The 14,862-nt window shown below is 36.6% G+C and overlaps 1 protein-coding gene and 1 non-coding gene across 2 annotated transcripts in view; both read right to left on the reverse strand.

Moving 5' to 3' along the window:
- Positions 1 to 14,862, reverse strand: part of POLR3G (RNA polymerase III subunit G) — a 102,459-nt gene that overhangs the window by 86,774 nt on the left and 823 nt on the right. The window lies entirely within an intron of this gene.
- LOC131489869 (small nucleolar RNA SNORD36) lies at positions 1,614 to 1,686 on the reverse strand. The gene has a single exon (XR_009250780.1). It is a non-coding gene; the product is annotated as a small nucleolar RNA SNORD36 (small nucleolar RNA).

The following is a 14,862-nucleotide window of genomic DNA, read 5'->3' on the forward strand; positions in this document are numbered from 1 at the left end:
GAAAATGGCAGCCTACAAAGGCAGAAAGCTTTTGGGAAATAACCAATTTACTATAGAAGAAACTATGGCCCCACCCCCATCCCTGCCAGCAAAGACCAAGTGGAGCCTAGACTTTATCCAATTATAGCTTTATCTTCCTAAAGGCTGCTCTCTCAATAGACAAAATTTGTTAAGATACCCAATGATATAGTTGTCCTCACTTCCTTGGACCCCTCAAAATCACCCAACCCAAGCCGAGTCTTTTCTCATACTCTCTTTCTTTTTTCTTTCTTTTTTTTTTTTAACGTTTATTTATTTTTGAGACAGAGAGAGACAGAGCATGAATGGGGGAGGATCAGAGAGAGGGAGACACAGAATCTGAAACAGGCTCCAGGCTCTGAGCCGTCAGCACAGAGCCCGATGTGGGGCTCGAACCCACGGAGCACAAGATCATGACCTGAGCCGAAGTCGGCCGCTTAACCGACTGAGCCACCCAGGCACCCCTCTCATACTCTCTTTCTAAGAGAGTACCCTCATGATGTTTGAAGGAAGAAAAAAAAAAATAAACAATTAAACGTGGTTCAACTACAGGTATTTTCGGTACTTTTTGGCTGAAGAGGATTAATATTGTAAAGTAGCTGCAATCTCCATTAGTATTATTATTGTTGTTGTCATCGTTATTTCAAATTCAAATTGATCATATGTTATATACACTTCTCTGTACTTTTTTTCTTATTTAATGATGCATTCCAAAAATAGTACATGATAGTATCTATAGGTATGTTTTACTCTTTTTAACAGGTTTATAATAATTCCATGCTATGGATGTAAATTAATGTATTTAAACTGTCATCTGGGGGTGCCTGGGTGGCTCAGTCTGTTGAACATCCGACTTCGGCTCAGGTCATAATCTCGCAGTTCATGAGTTTGAGCCCCGCATCGGGCTCTGTGCTGACAGCTCAGAGCCTGGACCTACTTTGGATTCTGTCTCCCTCCCTCTCTGCCCCTCCCCCTACTCACACTCTGTCTCTCTCTCCAAAATAAATAAACATTAAAAAAATAAATAAACTGTCATCTGTTCATGGACAGTTAGTATTTTTCAAATCTTTCTTCCTTTTTTTTGAAAGACAACTTTTATTACTTTTATGTACAGAAGATTCAATAGCGTACACTTAGCCCAGTTTGGTGGCCAGTTTTAGCCTTTGCCTTTTCCAGCTTGGCAATGCAAGCCACTGACTTTGGATCCAGGACACTGCCTCCCCACTGACAGCAGATCTCATCATATCTGTTGTCATAATTGGTCCTGATCGCTTCCACCAGCTTAGCCAGATCTCCTTTGTATTCAGAGTTAACCTGTGTGAAGATGACAGTGGTGCAGGTCTTCCTGTGGACCAGATACCCCAGCCTGGCTTCCCCTTGATAATACAGTAGGGAACCCCCATCTTACAATATAGGGCAGGCGGGAAGACAACCATCTCCATGGGATCCACATCATGTGCAATCACTACAAGTTGAGCCTTCTTGTTTTCCACCAAGCTGGTGACAGAATTAGCCCCTAGAACACACAACCAGCTTGCATAAGGACTACACCAGGGATGCTTGGTTCACAAAAGGAGCTCTACTATGGGCCCAGCTATGACTCAGGGTTAAAAAGCTTGAATTTTACTCTTCACAGTGATTCCATGTGAACCAATCTTTTTCTTTCATAAGCTGTAACGAATGGCTTTGCACATACTTTATGTACAAGTACACCTACAGAGTAATTTTTGAGAAGTAGAAGTGCTTCTCAAGTGTATGCGGATTTAAAATTTTGATACATGTGATCTCCAAAGTTCACCAGAAAGGTTGCCCTAAATTATCTATCAACAATGTTTAGGGAAACCCTGCTCATTCTCCATAGTAAGTTTGTAATTCCAAACTTAGATCTTTGCAAATGTAACAAGTGAAAATTTGTATCTCACTGCAGTGTAAGCACTGACCTTATTTTTAAAGAAGCTGAACAAGTCATATGTTTATAAGCTATTTGTAGATCTTTTTACATGAGCTGTCTTCTCATATACAGATGATGCTTGAACAACACAGGAGTTAGAGGCACCACCATCCCTCCCACTCCCATGCAGGCAAAAATTGGTGTTTAACTATTGGCTCCCCCAAAACTTAACTACTAATCACCTTCTGTTGTCCAGAAACCTTATCAATATAAACTATCTATTAACACATATTTTATATGTTATATGTATTATATACTGTATTCTTATAATAAAGCAAGCTAGAGAAAAGAAAATGTTATTAAAAAACCATAAGGAGGGGCGCCTGGGTGGCGCAGTCGGTTAAGCGTCAGACTTCAACCAGGTCACGATCTCTCGGTCCGTGAGTTCGAGCCCCGCGTCAGGCTCTGGGCTGATGGCTCGGAGCCTGGAGCCTGTTTCCGATTCTGTGTCTCCCTCTCTCTCTGCCCCTCCCCCGTTCATGCTCTGTCTCTCTCTGTCCCAAAAATAAATTAAAAAACGTTGAAAAAAAAAAATTAAAAAAAAAAAACCATAAGGAACAGAAAATACATTTAAGGTATGTACTGTATTTATTTTTAAAAAATCCACATAAAAGTGGACCCCAGAGTTCAAACCTGTGTTATTCAAGGGTCAACAGTATTCTAGGTTCTGTTATAATATAGAAACATAGTATATATTACATAATTCATAACATATAGTACATTAACATTAAAACATATAACATGTTATACAACATGAAATCTTTGATTTTCTTAATGTACATAGTATTTTATAGTCTGTGGAATTTCCACCTGCAGAGTTTATTACATAATTTAAAAATATGTATGTATTTCCTTAGCCTATTTTATGAAAACTATTATTGTGATTTTTAGCTTCTTTTATCTACATTCACAAATTTACCTTTAATATTCAGATATTGACTGGTTTAAGCCTTAAAGATAACTTTTTCAGTGTTTCCTTTCTCTTCTAGTTAGCAGTTCCCACATTTTGTTCTTCAGTCAAAATACTTTTTTCTTTTTGTTTAATAGCCTAATTCATTCTCCCTCCCTCCCTGTTTCCCTTCTCCCCCTCCTCTCTTTCTCTTCATATCTAAGCTGTTGCCACAGTAATCACTTATATAATTAGATGCCCCAATTCTGGGAGGAAGAAGAATTTTTCAGGAACATTATGATTTATTAAAGGAACCATTATTTCCTTCTTGCTCTTGATGTTGTCTGCTTATAGTATGTAGGTGGTAGCTAAAAATAAACCTATTAATTTTCACCTCTACATTGTATTCAGGAGCATGTTTAGTGCCTCATTACTAATGAGAATTCATCAAAAAAAAACACCCCCAAATCCTTTGTTTTTGACTGTTGTGATAAGGACACCATTTGTATTCAAAGACATCCTATGAATCTATAAACATGAGTATCTAAATACAACTTGTTTGATTTTAAAAAATGTAAGGCCAGACAAAGAGGTTATGAAAATTCATCTTTAACCAAAGCTTGCAAAAGCTGGTTACCAGACCATGGCCACCTAACTAAATATTTTGATTTGAAGAATAGACCTGAGATTAATAAATCATCTTCAGTTTTATGCAGTGCTTCATAGGAAAGCTATCAACCCATAAAAGTAACTCAAAAGGCTAGAGAGCTTACTTTTAGGTGGAAAGCAGCCTTAATAAGGACTTAAAGACTCTACTTCATTTTCATTATATTTCCAGCATATTTTTGTTTTGAATATTTTGCTCTTTCCTGTTAGCAGTATTGCAGTCTACCTGTGTTCACTTCTGGAAGCAGGAAGTGTGGATAATCCTAGCCCTAAATGCGACTATAAGCACTATAAAGAATAAAAGGAGTGTAAGGTCCTTAGCTCTGAGCACAGGAGGTATTGCTCAGAGGCCAATGTTTTGGAACCCACTCTGGCCCTTCTACACTGCATTCCACATGAGGTGAAGAGTTCCAGGCACCTTAGGAAATATATCCACCTGAAGGATAGCAAAATACGCTACCACAAAATATGCCTTTTTGACATAAAAAGTATTTTGAAGTGAACGCAACTAAGAAGAAACTAAGAAGAACTAAGGGTTCTCTCTACCCTACCCCTTTTCTGCCTAAAGGCAGGATACAAATTCTCCTTTTACCAGAAAAAGACTCTTATTAGCTCAGAGATGGCATTAAAGGAATCTGCAAACAAACCTTATTCCGTTAGTTTCCTTCCATATATTCACCTGCCCACAGTTTGCTGCCATTGGAAGCCTAAATTTGCTTTCCACTCTCCTGTCACAAATTTACTGTTCTTTGTTGAAGATGCCATATAAGCTGGAATTCTTTTTTTTTTTTTCATGTTTAACAATCTTTAATTCAAATATGAAAGTTCAATACAAGCCATTTGTAGGGCTTGGGACTTGTTCTTTTAAAAACAAGAATGGAGGAATGCAACAAAATGATCCTTCCACTTTTTTCTGCAGAAACTTTCGAGGAAAGGATAGATCATAGGGCTATAAAGATCCATTTAGTCATACCCACTTTCTCCCCCTACCAAGTCTTTCACCAGTTCCATAATAAGCTGGAATTCTAAGTCACCTCTCTGAGTTACTCGTTTTTCCCTGGGTATCATCCACATATAGAAGAGGTAAACATGTTAATAAAGTTCTGTTTGATTTTCTCCTGTTAATCTGTCTTTTATTACAGTGATCTCAGACAAGAACTCAGAAGGGTAGAGGAAAAATTATTTTTCTTCCCTTATAGACCCAAAGCTCATATACTCCTTCTAGACCAAGCTCCAAATACTTGGGACCTCAGAATTCCCCACCCAAATGTCTCTAAGCCTCCCTTTAGGGCTTTTGCATAGCAAGGACAATGCCATTGGAGTACACAGCCCAAGCCTAAAAGTGGCCAGATGGCTGCTATTTGCCAAAAATAGGAGTGGAGCTTGGATTTTCAAGCTGGCGTATCCACCCATGTACACTGGAGGCCCCTCCTGGTATGGGACAGAGTTGGAAGAAGAAAGAAAAGTTTGACTTGGTCTGGCTCTTCCAACATTCCCAGGATTCAATGTGGAACACCAAGAATTCAGAATTCTAATTTCAAACCTAAACTTCAGTCATTATGAAGCTATATTTGTCAAAGTAGGACAGAACATATTTTATTTAACAGCTTATTAGCTTGATTTATAACTTTAAAATATTTATACGTAAGGTATATGACACCTCATTTGCACTAGCCCCTACAGATGTTAAGGCAGTGCCTAGGTTCCTTATCCTTCACTAAGTTTTTTATTCTGACTCCAGATGATTCTATTTTTCAAGCTCTTTGTGGAGGGTAATTTCCAGCAACTTTTTTTTTTTTTAACGTTCATTTATTTTTGAGACAGAGAGAGACAGAGCATGAGCGGGGGTGGGGAGTGCAGAGAGAGAAGGAGACAGAATCCAAAGCAGGCTCCAGGCTCTGAGCTGTCAGCACAGAGCCCAATGCGGGGTTCAAACTCACAAACTGAGAGATCATGACCTGAGCCAAAGTCGGACACTTAACCAACTGAGCCACCCAGGAACCCCTTAATTTTTTTTTAATGTTTATCTATTTTTGAGACAGACAGACAGACAGACACACACACACACACACAACGTGAGTGGGGGAGGGGCAGAGAGAGAGGAAGACACAGAATATGAAGCAGGCTCCTGGCTCCAAGCTGTCACCACAGAGTTTGATACGGGGCTCGAAACCACAAACCATGACATCATGACCTGAGCCCAAGTCTGATGCTGAACGGACTGAGCCACCCAGGCACCCCTCTACTCCTTTTTAAAGGGGAACTAACATTTATTGATTGTCATATGTGAAGACTTTATATACATCAGCTAATTTAATCTTCATAACAACTCTGTGAGTGGAATCCCTATCATAGGGATGAGGAAACTCAAAAGGTAAAGTTGCCGAGATTTCAAATCTAATGAAACAGCTGACTGGCTTCATCAAGCCCTCTACTCTACCTCCAGTCATCCTTTCCTCCCAGCTCTTGACTTTTATTGGATGTCCTTACTTCGTATTTTCCTAAGGAAGTGGAGAGAAAGTCTGTGAAAGAACCTAAATTATCTTCTATTTCACAATCATTTAGTTCCTTCACCCTACTTTTCTTTATCTTTCTTCTCTTTAAATAATTCTCCACCTTTGACACCAAGATATCAAGTCTTGTCATCTTTCTCTTCTCTTCCCTCAGTTCCATCTTCAACCTGTACCTTTCCACTGGCTTCTCCTCTAATAAAGCATTTCCTATTCTAAAAGAATTTTAAAAACAACCTTCCTTCACTTGTGAATATCTTTATTAATTCCTTAATTTTCTGCTTCTCTTCACAAATTTCTTCAAAGTGAAGTTAATTCTTACTGCTTCATCATTCCTTAACCTTTTACAATCTTGACGATTATTCTTAACTCTACAAAAATTGCAACCAAATGCCTTGTGAGAACCTAATATTTTTGATGGATAAGTTACCTAGTAAAATGCATAAAGTGCATTAATTTTAAGTATGCAATTAGATGATTTTTACATGTGCACACACCCTTCAAACCACCATGCAGATCAAGATTTGGAACATTTCCAACACCCTCTAAAGTTCCATTTTGTTCTTTTTCAATAAATATCACCACTATTACCCCATTTCTGCCTGCCCAGAGGTAACCACTGTTCTGAATTATATAAATATTGATTAGTTCTGCCAGTTGTTGAACTTTATATAAACGGAATCATGTGCAGCATACTCATTTGCATGTATTCTTTTGTATCTGACTCATTTCACTAAAAACAATATCCACGAGTATCAATCTTATTGTTGATGTTACCGTTAATTTTGTGTTGTTTTTTTTTTATCACTGGTAGTATTCCTTTATATGAGTATACCTCAATTTGTTTCTCCTTTTACATGTTAATGAAAATTTGGGATGCTTTCAGTATGGAGTCATTATGAATAAACCTGCAGTGAACATTCTCGTGTAAGTTTTTCTGGGGGAATATACCACTACTTTTGGACTCATACCTACAAATGAAATTGCTGTGTCATAAGGTAAGTGAATTTTTAACATTTGTAGAGATAGACACTTACAAACTGGATGTATCATTTTACATTCCTATCAGCAATCTTTTAAGAGTTGGTCCACATCTTTTGCCACCATATGATATTGTTAATCTTCTAAAAAATTTTTATTTATTTTAATATTAGCCATTTTGGTGTGTTTGCAATAACATTCATTGTGGTTTTAACTGATAATTCAAATCTTTTATACAATGTTCTTATTGGGCTTTTAAGACTTTTTATAATTGATTTGTAATGTTTTATCAGATATATGTGTTATAAATGTTTTCTTACACACTTCCACTTCTTTTCATTATATTTTTTTTTAATGTTTATTTTTGAAATAGAAAGAGAAAGAGACAAAGTGCGAGCGGGCAAGGGCTGAGAGAGAGGGAGACACAGAATCTGAAGCAGGCTCCAGGCTCTGAGCTGTCAGCACAGAGCCCAACATGGGGCTCGAACCTATGGACTGTGATATCATGACCTGACCTGACGTTGGATACTTAACTGAATGAGCCATCCAGACACTCCATCTTTTTACTTTTCTAGTGGTGTCTTTGATGAGCAGAAATTTTTGATTTTGAGGATGTCAATTTATCAGTTTTTATTTTTATGATTAATGCTTTTTAAGTCCTGTTTAAGAAATCTTAATCTGTCTCAAAGTCATGGAGATATTATCCTATGTTGCTTTTAGAAATTTTATAAGATTTTCTTTCACATATAATTCTATGATCCATCTCAAGTTAATTTTTGTGTTGGTGAGAGAAAAGAATAATGTTCATTTATTTTTATGTGATATCTATTTATTGCAAGGTCTTTTCCCCATGGACTTGGTGTCTTTATAATTAATCAAATGACTGTTTGACTGTATGAATAGGTCTACTCTATTGATACAGTTTTCTATCTTTTCTCCAATGTCATACTCTCTTAATTATTATGTTTTACTAAGTATGAAAACCAGAAGCCTTTCTCAAATCTTAATTCTGCTCATTTTCTGTGCACTAGTTAAATTTGCCTACCATTCACATTTTTCATAGGGAACAATAGAGGCATTGGAGTCAGGCAGATTTGTCTTTAAATAGCTCCATCACCACATGATGGTGATGTGGGATCGTATAGAAGAAAAACCATCCAAAACTCAGACATGATGCCAAAGGATGGCTATATGTCATTCTGGAATATTGTTTAATTTAAGTTATACTCAATGACAATTTCTCTTGGAGGTTTGTTTACCTTTGTTAGTTGCTACTGATTAGGGCTTAGACTGTGTAAAACATTAACTTGTAGATTTTTGCCCTAGAGAGATGCATATCATGTTTGTTTGGTAGAGAGTGCAACTCCAAAGGCTACAGTTTATTTTGACTTGTATGACATTGTAATTTAGCCAACCTATCTCAGCATGCCTTCAGGAACTACCTAGATATACTTAGTTTTTCTACTTTTTTCTGTGAACTAGCTTTATCATCTGGCTGGGTTCCTCATTAAAAAAGTTAAATAGATCTTAGAAACATATTCATTCTATATTTTTATAATAGTCCTGTGTTTAAATTTTGAAAATTATACTTCGACAATAGTGAGGAGTTAAATATTATTCCAAGGAGTTATATAAACTGGGTGACTGGTAATGGCATTATCCAGGATGCAGAACATATAAGAAGTATTTTAGAAGAAGATAATTATTTTTGTTTTGGTATATTCTTTTCCATATAATGGAAATGCATGACATAAATGGAAGTCTATGTTCATACTGCGAGTAGAGGGTTATCAGAAAAAATGTGAGAAATTTTGGAGTCATCAGTATGTGACTGTTGAAATTTAGTAGGTGAGAGTGCTTAAGAATAGCATGAAAGTATTAAGAACATCATTTTGAAAACAAACAAACAAACAAACAGGGAATGAATAAAAAAAAAAAGCCATCAAAGAAAACTAGGAAGGAGTAGTAAAAAGCGGTCATGATGGCAATTTTAAGGAGTGGTCAACATGCAGATGCAACCAAGGAGACAACAGGATGAGAACTGAAAAGAAGCAATTGAACTAGCAATTAAGAAGTCTTTGGTGACCTAGTAAAAGCACTTCAGTAGAGAGATGAATGTAAGTCAGATTTGCTGTGGGTTGAGAGAAAATGAGATATGAGGAAATGGATGCTGTGAATATAGATTAATGTTTCAGGAAGTTTGGCTCCAAAACCTAAATCAGATCATAATAATTCACTGCTTAAAACCTGCTGATGGATTTCCATTACACTTGAAATAAAATTTATCCTTCAACACGAACTACTAGACTCTACATAATTAGGACTCTGTTTATCAATCTGACTTCTTATACCATTCTGCTATTCTCATTATACATCAAACTTATTGAAATCTTTCCTGTCCTTGATTATGCCAACCTTGTTCCTAACCTGTGGCCTTTGCACCTTTGTCATTTCCTCTTTTTGGTATATTCTCCCTTCAGAGCTTTGCCAGGCTTATACAACAGTATTGAAGGTATATTGGTCAGATCTTCCTCTGTGTGAGTAGGTCATCAAAGGTCTTCCTTACTAGGTCACTTCTTTACTAGGTCACCAAAGACTTCTTAATTGCTAAGTTCAATTGCTTCTTTTCAGTTCTTATCCTGTTGTTCCCTCAGTTGCACCTGCATGTTGACCACTCCTTAAAATTGCCATCAGGATGGCTTTTTACAACCTTTCAGCTGCCATGTTTTCAGACCACTCATACTGAGGCCACATTTCCCCTAGCCTGTGTCTAGCTGGTGACTGAGTACAGAATGGATACTAGAGCTCCACTATTCCTGCCTAACCCAAGACTCCTCTATAGGGCCATTTTTGCTTTGGGGCTCCTCAGTGGCCTGAAATTATTTCACAACTGCATTGTACTGTGAAGCTCTTCCTACCCAGTTCTCCTTCCTTCCCCTTTCTGTTCCCAGGTGTGAGGACAGTATTGTAGTTTGAAGACTCTCCTGCCTTCTGCTTACCACACCTTTGTCCTTCACTGATGTTTCCTAGTCTCTTTCATGACTGATCCTATGTTGTCATCTGGAATTCAAAGGACCTAAACTGACACAGCTGTCAGTCATTTAATATCACAGTTCAAAAGTCACTTTATCATGGACCTTCTCAGTTCTGTAGTACTCAACTTGTGGTTAGCTCCTCATTGCCCTGTCTTATTTTCTTCATAGAATTTAACATTGTACCTTTTTAAAAAAATTTAATGTTTATTGTTAAGAGAGGCACAGAGAGAGCAGGAGAGGGGCAGAGAGGGAGACACAGAATCTGAAGCAGGCTTCAGGCTCTGAGTTGTCAGCACAGAGCCCGAAGCGGGGCTCGAACCTATGGACTGCGAGATCATGACCTGAGCCAAAGTTGGACGCTTAATGGACTGAGCCACCCAGGTGCCCCGGTACCTTTGAAGTTTTTAAACTGATTTTTACATGCTAAAGTAAATTACCGACATTTTGAACATTTTACCTCAAACACTTTACTTTGTTCTCTAAAAAGGAGAACATTTTCATAAATGGACAAGATGTTATTAAAATGCCTGATGAAATTACTAGTAATTTCTTTAGAACATGTAATCTCCTGTCCATATTCAAATTTCCACAATTGTCTCCATAATGCCTTTTACAGCTGCTTTGTCCAATGTCTTAATCCAGGACAAGGCATTCTATTTGGAGGTAGTGTCCTTTAAGTCTCTTTTAATCTAGCTCAATCCCTTTTTTCATGCACTGACTTGTTGAGGAGAGTGGCCATTTGTCCTACAGAATGTGTTACTCTCCGGATTTGTCTGATGCCATGGTACTTTTTTTTTTTTTTTAAGTGGTTTCTCCATCTCCTAATTTCCTATACATGAGAAATTATGTATTAAGATTTACTTAAATTCAAGTTAAACATTCTTGGCTAAAAGATTTAAGAGGTTAGGTGGAGTACTTCAGATTGAATTACATAAGCAGACATATAAAATCTGGTATACTCCAAATCGAGTTGGACTCTTTTAACAAGCTGAGCCACCCATGTGCCCCTGGAAGTTAACCTTTTTATTTTTGATGTTCTGATGTTTTTATGTTTGAGGCTCAGTCAGTTAACCATCTGATTCTTGGGTTTCCGCTCAGGTCATGATCTCCCAGTTTGTGAGTTCACGCCCCATGTTGGGCTCTGCGCTGACAGTATTGGAGCCTGCTTGGGATTTTCTTTCCCTTCTTTCTCTGCCCCTACACTGCTCGCTCGCTCTCAAAATAAGGTTAAACATATTTTTAAAAAATGAAGCGTCTTACTGATGATTCTTTTACCATTTTAGTTTGCTCAGTATGAGGCATGTCCTACCAATCTGAAAACTTGTACTAATTTTTAGGTTCTTAGAATATTTCTTCAGTTACGTTTTTGTTATTTTTCTGCCTCTTCTCCATTTGTTGCTGTTTCTGGAATTCTTATTAGTCATATGATGGATCTATTGGGTTAATTCTCCATGTTTTTCCAATTTTTCCATGTTTTTGCCTAAAAGCTTTAAGTTCTGGAATATTTCCTCAGTGAAATCATCTCATCATTCTATTACATTTTTGACTTCATCGATCATATGTTTAACAGGCTTTTATTATTATCAGAATGTTACTGTTTCAGAGTATGCTGTTCTCTAAAACAGTTTTTTCTTCACTACCTCTTAGGAAGCTTAATATTATGAATTTTGATTCCTAAGCTGACTCTGAGTCTTCCTAGATAGTTGTTTTCCTTAGTTTTATCATTCATGCTGCTGATTTTCTTCTTATTTCTGACAGTTTTTGATTCTTCACTCATTCTTAAGATTGGGGTTCGAGGTAGACATGAAGAAAATACTGGGGAGGGGAATCTGGAAGAATTCAAGTGCAGTACTTTTCCTAAAGAGCTTTTAAATTCTGTATTCAGCCCTCTTCTCATTTCCACCCTCTACTGTGCCAGACAACTCTAAGCCTAGCGTCTTTCCTGGACTGTCAGGCAGATCAACTCTCTGTGAAGCTTTAGTCACCTGCAAATTCTGAGGAGTTGCCACTTTGATGATCTACCTCATTTGTCAACAGGCTTCCATATTGCTTGATCTTTCAGGTATTTTTTGAAATACCTATTATGCTAATGGTAGCTCTCCAGATCACTTCAGTATTAGAAATTATTTCTCAGGGTGCCTGTGTGGCTTAGTAGGTTCATGTCTGACTCTTGGTTTTGGCTCAGGTCATGATCTCTTGGGATTCTCTCACTCACCCACTGCCCTTCCCCCTCTTGCTATCTCTGCCTGCCTCAAACAAATAAAATAAAACTTAAAAAAAATTATTTCTCAGCTATTGTTTTATTAAAGTTTCAGGAGGAAGACTAAACAAATACTAAGGCTTCTATCTTCTTAAACCACAAGTTCTATCTACTTTTGGTTCTGGCTCTGGATTTATTATTTTGATTACCATAGCAGCAAATACATTTTAATATCCTGTAGAGTAATTTTTCTATTACTATTCTTTTTCACCATTTTGTAACATTTTTATGCAATTTTTGAGATGATCCTTACAAGAACTTTTATTACATTCAAGAAAAAAATTGAGAATTTTCATTTTGATTATATTAAATTTAAAGTATCATCAACAGTTTTACAATAATGACTCATCCCATCTAGGAGAAAAGCTTCTGTACCAATTTATTCAAATCTCATATTTTTTAGTAAAATTTTGTGATTTTCTTCCTTCTGATCCTACAGATTTCAAGTTTATTGGTAGGAATTTCATAAGGCTATTATTAACTTGCAATTGTTTGTTGATTTTGTAAATTTTTCTGAAAATCATCTACTTTATTGAATTCTTTTTTCAATTCTAATAGTTTGATACTCTTGGATTTTTCCAGGTAAACATATTATCCACACTTAATGTTAATTTTATATATCACTTCTTTTTCTTGTTTATTATATCATTGATTAGAATTTCAAAGACAGTGTTGCTAACTATTTTAATGGTGTCTGTGGCAGAGTTGCTAATCCCCTAGCTTAGTTTAGTAATAGATGATCTGACCCCTAGTTTTATCAGGGTGCATGGTTTTTCACCTAGAGGTTTTTTTTCTCTTATAGCAAGGAATGGAATTGTCACTAATTCTCACTACTATGCAGAAGTGATGATTAACTTTCCTGTCATTCTGTTAGTAGGATATCCTGTAGCAAACATTTTAGTTTAACATTTAAAAATCTATTTTCCCAAATTATTTGCCCACAAAACTCATTCTTCATGAAATGACCATAAACATCCCACAAAATTCTAGTGTTTCAGGTACCATGTTTAAGAAATACTAGCCTTTGTCAAGTATGTTGCTCAAGTTAAAAATGTACCTTCTAGAGCTGATTAATATGTATTTTATTAGAAATGGATTCTGAATAGTTTCCCGTGCTTTTTTGGAGGCAATCTCCTTAATGTAGCATTATGATGAATACAGATTTATATTTTGAACTATCTTTGCATTTTAAGAATAAACTGTTTGGTTATAGTGAAATGTTCCTTTAAGACAATACCAAATTGATTTTGCCAACATCTAAAATTTTTGCACATATGTTCATCAATAAACATCAAATATGAGCTACTCACACACAATGGTGAGCACCACATACACTCTCACTGTGGGGCATACAGTGATTTTAAATGCTTTTGAGGATGCTATGGGTTGTGCTAGCTTCAATACTCAAGAAACTTTTCATCGTGTTTTGAGTTTAAAGCACAATAATTAGCTCCTCACGAATTTTTAACTCGCTCATAACTGAGCGGGCTGGATACCTTTTTATTTTGTGGCACAAATCTTTGGTGGCATCCTATCATTCAGTCCTGTCTATACTTACTGACCTAATTCAGTTTTCTACCTTTTTTAAGTTATGTTTTCCTTGAAAAGTGACCATTTCATTTTGATATTTACTGGCAGCATGAAGATGTATCAAGTATTTTAATAATTTGTAAACCTCTCTTTTATTTTTAATTTTCTTAAAGTTTAAGTTCCATGCCCAATGTGGGGCTTGAACTCACCAACCCAAGATCAAGAGTCATATGCTCTACAGACTGAGCCAGTCAGGCGCCCCAAACTCCCTTTTAAAGGACCAAAAACCTTTTTAGTGGCAGTATTCCCTTTCCATTTAGACTCAAAGGTGATTTATGAAAGTACTTTAAAAGGGTAAGTTTTCTACTTTTGTTTTTTGGGCAGCTATCCTTTAACTTTTAATTTTAATTTTTATTATTTTTTAAAAAGTTTATTGTATTATTTGAGAGAGGAAGAGAGAGAGAGAACCCCAAGCAGGCTCTATGCTGTAAGCTCAGAGCCCAACTCAAGGCTCCCTCCCACAAACCTTTAGATCATGATCCCAGTCCAAATCAAAAGTCCCACACTTAACCTGCTGAGCTACCCAGGGGCACCTAACCTTTAATTTTTAGAGTTATACTAGCATACTAGTTTTACTTGTTCAAATTTAGCTTATCCTTCTAGGCCTAACATATATGTCAAATCCTTCAAGAAGACTTTCTTCTATCCTCCTTGAAACACATATATATCTTTCATACATACACCATAGTGTTTACGTACCTTCCCCCTTCCCCTGCTCGACCCCCACATTCAAGCTATTTCATTTATTTATGAAGTTTACAGTTTAGTTCAGTGCTTTGTGGGTTTGCACAGCAAGATTCCATTCAAGGCAACAAATATTGAGCACCTAATGCACCAGGCATTGTATTAGGCACTAGGAATAGCGTCAAATGAAAGATGAAATCCTGCACTTTAAGGAAGTCAGCTTTCCTTAGGAGGAGTGTCGAACAAGTAAACAAATTAATTACCCAAATGAGCTTCAA

Source organism: Neofelis nebulosa, chromosome 1 (assembly GCF_028018385.1).
Source record: "Neofelis nebulosa isolate mNeoNeb1 chromosome 1, mNeoNeb1.pri, whole genome shotgun sequence".
In the NCBI taxonomy this organism is placed as follows: Eukaryota; Metazoa; Chordata; class Mammalia; order Carnivora; family Felidae; genus Neofelis; species Neofelis nebulosa.